Below are 6,000 nucleotides of genomic sequence, written 5' to 3'. Positions count from 1 at the left end.
CTGACTGCTTGAGTGCATGGACAATGCGGTCTTTCACATGATGGTGGAGGGCTGGGATGGCTTTGCGAGAGAAGAAGTGGCGACTGGGTAGGTCATAGCGTGGTACTGCATAGGCCATGAGTTCGCGGAAAACTGTGCTTTCCACCAACCGAAAGAACATCATCTCAAACGAGATTAGTTTGGCAATGTGGGCGTTCAAACCCAGTGTACGCGGATGAGAGACTGAGTACTTTCTTGACCTACTCATAGTGTCTGGGAGGGTGAGCTGGACTTGAGAGCTGCATATGGTGGAAGTAGCGGTGAACAGGGCGGACTGAGAGAGGGTTGATGATGGTGATGGAGTTGGTGTTCTTTCTGATGGCCTAGAATCAGTCTTTCATTGATATAACAGTGGGATTCCCTGACTGCTGTGGCCTTGCAACGACACCTCAACATTTGCTGCTGTGCTAACCGGTGGGCTTACAGTGGGGGAAACAATGTAGCGTTGATGACTACCTTCGTTGTGATCAGTTGCACATGTGGCACTTGAGGTTTGGTGTTGTGTCCACGCTTGCAAGTGCATGCTGGTTAAATGTCTAAGCATGCAACTGGTATTCAAATTTTTCAGATTTTTCCCTCGGCTAAAGGTCTTTGCGCACTTCTTACAGATAACCTTGGCCTGATCATGAGGATTTTGTTCAAAAAAGTGCCACACTGCACTCTTCCTAATTTGGCAGACATTTTGCAGCCTAGCACGCTGTGATCTTTTGACCCTCTGGACAAGCTGTCCAGCAACTCTTTTGATGTTTGGAACCTGTCTTTGGAGTGCTCCGGGCCTGCCAGATAACAGCTGTTGCGATGTCGATGTCTGCTGTGGATGCTCCTCATCTGAGCTATTGGAAGCAGCACCCTCTTCCCCCAATGGATGCCAATCTGGGTCAACAACTGGGTCATCCATCACCTCCTCTTCTATGTCATGTGCACCTTCCTATGTGTCACCGTGTATGGTGGTATAGTGTGCGGGAAGGGGCACCTGAGTCTCATCAGGGTCAGAATCTGGCTCTGTACACTGCGAGGACAATGTAGTGCTCTGAGTGAATGTACCAGCAGAATCATCCATCAGCGGCTGTGCATCAGTGCACTCCATGTCAGATTCATCTTGGCCTGGGTAATTCACCATTTGACTTGATAATCCAGGCATGGTATGTGAAAACAGCTCCATGGAGTAATCAGTAGTATGGCCTGCGTCATCCTTCAATCTTGGTTGGGGTGCAGGACACAAGAAAAGGTGTGGTTCATGAACATGAGCCTCCAATGACGACTCAGTGCTTTTACTTTTTACAACTGAAGAAGAGGAGGCGATAGAGCTGGAGGCTGAGTCAGCAATGTAAGACAAAACTTTTTCCTGATGCTCTGGCTTTAAAAGCGGTTTGCCAACTCCTAGAAAACTAAGCATTCGAGGCCTTATGTAGCCAGACGATGACGCAGGCTCAACACCTCCTGCATTCGGTCCTATTTTGCTCTTGCCACTACCATCAGATCCACCACCAACACCATCATTACCAGCTGCCAACCCCCGCCCAATTCCACGGCCTCTTCCACCAGCCTTCCTCATTTTTGGTAGAAATGTAGACAAAATCCAACAAACTATATAGTATGTAAAACAAGGTACAAGGTGTTTATAGGACAGGGGAGATTTTGAATTTCTGCACACACTTTTGGACACTGGACACTTTTGGATTGTGTGAGGCCCAATGAATATCTGAGCGCTATGTGACAGGCTCGATGGCACAGCTGTGACCTAAGTGACTAGAGGATAAGTGAGATTTTGAATCTCTGCACACACTTTTGGACACTGGACACTTTTGGATTGTGTGAGGCCCAATGAATATCTGAGCGCTATGTGACAGGCTCGATGGCACAGCTGTGACCTAAGTGACTAGAGGATAAGTGAGATTTTGAATCTCTGCACACACTTTTGGACACTGGACACTTTTGGATTGTGTGAGGCCCAATGAATATCTGAGCGCTTTGTGACAGGCTCGATGGCACAGCTGTGACCTAAGTGACTAGAGGATAAGGGAGATTTTGAATCTCTGCACACACTTTTGGACACTGGACACTTTTGGATTGTGTGAGGCCCAATGAATATCTGAGCGCTATGTGACAGGCTCGATGGCACAGCTGTGACCTAAGTGACTGGAGGATAAGTGAGATTTTGAATCTCTGCACACACTTTTGGACACTGGACACTTTTGGATTGTGTGAGGCCCAATGAATATCTGAGCGCTATGTGACAGGCTCGATGGCACAGCTGTGACCTAAGTGACTAGAGGATAAGTGAGATTTTGAATCTCTGCACACACTTTTGGACACTGGACACTTTTGGATTGTGTGAGGCCCAATGAATATCTGAGCACTATGTGACAGGCTCGATGGCACAGCTGTGACCTATGTGACTAGAGGATAAGTGAGATTTTGAATCTCTGCACACACTTTTGGACACTGGATACTTTTGGATTGTGTGAGGCCCAATGAATATCTGAGCGCTATGTGACAGGCTCGATGGCACAGCTGTGACCTAAGTGACTAGAGGATAAGTGAGATTTTGAATCTCTGCACACACTTTTGGACACTGGACACTTTTGGATTGTGTGAGGCCCAATGAATATCTGAGCGCTATGTGACAGGCTCGATGGCACAGCTGTGACCTAAGTGACTAGAGGATAAGTGAGATTTTGAATCTCTGCACACACTTTTGGACACTGGACACTTTTGGATTGTGTGAGGCCCAATGAATATCTGAGCGCTATGTGACAGGCTCGATGGCACAGCTGTGACCTAAGTGACTAGAGGATAAGTGAGATTTTGAATCTCTGCACACACTTTTGGACACTGGACACTTTTGGATTGTGTGAGGCCCACTGATATCTGAGCGCTATGTGACAGGCTCGATGGCACAGCTGTGACCAAAGTGACTAGAGGATAAGGGAGATTGGATTGCTTTTAAAAAAGCAGTTTGCGGAGCAGTGGGTAAACAGCAATGCCAGCCTGTCAGGAAGCCTTAAAAGGCAGCCCAACAACCAACACCACTGATACACCACAATATAGCCTCCCCTTGCACTGCACACACAGTGACTGGTGTGTTGTGCAGGCCAAATCGCTAGCAGCAGAAGCAGTTTTTTTGTCTTCTTCCCTGCCTAACGCTCTCCCTACAGAATCAGCAGCAACCTCTCCCTATGCTAAGATTGGCAGAAGTAAGATGGCGGTCGGCGTGTACGCCCTTTTATACCCCCTGTGATGCCCACCAAAGCAAGCCAATCACTTGCATGCCCTTCTGAAAGATGGTGGTGACCCGTGCCTATGTCATCACGTTGCCCACAGTGTCCGTGGATCCTGATTGGCTGAAAAAGAGCGCAAAACAAACTTTTGAAACTCGACTTTGGCGCGTAAGTCGCCGACCTCGTGGCCGACCTCATCCTAGGGTCGGGTTTCGTTTCATGAAACCCGACTTTGCCAAAATTCGGCGACTTTTGAATTTTTTCGACCCGTTTCACTCAACTCTACTTAGGATACATGTTACTCTATGATGGCACTTCTGCACATGGCCACTAGATGGAGCTACAACATTTGACATTTGCCTGAATTTTTATATCTACACATGGTTTACACAAATTATATTTTCTTGTGGTAACTCTATACTATTTACCATTAGAAGCTGTGTATTTCTGTAATTATTTGTATGTACACATGATTTATTACTTCTGTCTCTGTAAAAACAATCCTCTTTAACCCTTTCTGACCTCGGGTGTAAATGTACTTCCTCCCTTTGATGTGGGCTCCGGCGGTGAGCTCACATCTTTTTCGGCACGTCAGCTGTTTTGAGCAGTTGCCATTTGCCCCTAACAGCCTCTGACAGCGACATTTAATGTGCAATTCCAGCAAGCGCGCCGGAAATCCCGCCCATCGGTCACGGATGGGTTGGCATGACAACCAGTGGTCTCCAGCAGACCTCTATGCTTCTCACTGCCGGAATGCTATGAGCGCTGCCCACTAGCAAAAACCGAATGAACCAGTGATCGTCCCACTGAACCTTGCTCCCCTTTTAACATGGGCAAAACGCTACTCAGACAACACAGGGTGAGGGTAAGACAGTGTGGCAATGCTTTATTGTACCACAAAACAGGCAGATAACACATAGAACAGTCCCAGCACAGTACCCAAGATGGGGCACATTACAGAGTCTCACCCTTCCACTGACCCGCCGGGATAATAGCTGCTGTGACTTCAGATCTTCCAGGGTCGTTACTCCACCTGTGTCACACACACAGAGAGGAGGTAACAATAAGTGTAGGAAGATGACAGTCCATACAAGGTACAAGGCCAATTGATCTGAGGATCACAACCTGGCTTCTCCAAACGTATCCATGGTTTAGCAATGGTCAATAGGGCAAATCTGAATTCTTCCAACCGAGGCTGAAAACCCCTAGGTTATTTCCTATAGAATAATCGATCCGTGTTTCTCATAATGGAGCCATGATGTAAAATGGCTGCTGACCTGTCTCTGGTCCTTTTGAGATGTATGGATGTCTTGGCAGAATCTCTCTGGCTGTTTCTTTCTCTCAGTCTCTTTATACAGAGGCATGTAACCTATTTTTAGACTTAACAAGTGTCCTTCATTCAGTATTTACATAAAGGGTAAGAATGGAGATGAGATTAATTAGCATTACTTGATTATTTAAACCAGGGATCTCAAAGTCGGCAGAGTAAATGGGCCGCACATAAAAAAAATTTGAGCTGGGGGGGCCGCATTCCTTTCAAACTTAATACACCTTGTACACGCGCAGCTCCGCTCCGTATACCTCGTACATACAGGGCTCCGCTCCGTACACCTCGTACACACAGGGCTCCGCTCCGTACACCTCGTACACACACGGCTCCGCTCCGTACACATCGTACACACAGGGCTCCGCTCCGTACACCTCGTACACACAGGGCTCCGCTGCGTACACCTCGTACACACACGGCTCCGCTCCGTACTCCTCGTACACACAGGGCTCCGCTCCGTACACCTCGTACACACAGGCCTCAGCTACGTACACCTCGTACACACACGGCTCCACTCCGTACACCTCGTACACACACGACTCCGCTCCATACACATCGTGCACACATGGCTCCGCTCCGTACACCTCGTACACACACGGCTCCGCTCCGTACACCTCGTACACACAGGCCTCAGCTATGTACACCTCGTACACACACGGCTCCGCTCCGTACACCTCGTACATACAGGGCTCCGCTCCGTACACCTCGTACACACAGGGCTCCGCTCCGTACACCTCGTACACACACGGCTCCGCTCCGTACACCTCGTACACACAGGGCTCCGCTCCGTACACCTCGTACACACAGGGCTCCGCTCCGTACACCTCGTACACACACGGCTCCGCTCCGTACTCCTCGTACACACAGGGCTCCGCTCCATACACCTCGTACACACACGGCTCCGCTCCATACTCCTCGTACACACAGGGCTCCACTCCGTACACCTCGTACATACAGGGCTCCGCTCCGTACACCTCGTACACACAGGGCTCCGCTCCGTACACCTCGTACACACACGGCTCCGCTCCGTACACATCGTACACACACGGCTCCGCTCCGTACACATCGTACACACAGGGCTCCGCTCCGTACACATCGTACACACAGGGCTCCACTCCGTACACCTCGTACACACAGGGCTCCGCTCCATACACCTCGTACACACACGGCTCCACTCCGTACTCCTCGTACACACAGGGCTCCACTCCGCACACCTTGTACACACAGGCCTCAGCTACGTACACCTCGTACACACACGGCTCCACTCCGTACACCTCGTACACACACGACTCCGCTCCATACACATCGTGTACACACGGCTCCGCTCCGTACACCTCGTACACACACGGCTCCGCTCCGTACACCTCGTACACATAGGCCTCAGCTACGTACACCTCGTACACACACGGCTCC

This window comes from Dendrobates tinctorius, unplaced genomic scaffold, assembly GCF_039654945.1.
Source record: "Dendrobates tinctorius isolate UK_male_01 unplaced genomic scaffold, ASM3965494v1 ptg000372l, whole genome shotgun sequence".
Lineage (NCBI taxonomy): Eukaryota > Metazoa > Chordata > Amphibia > Anura > Dendrobatidae > Dendrobates > Dendrobates tinctorius.
This window is presented reverse-complemented; position numbering follows the sequence as displayed.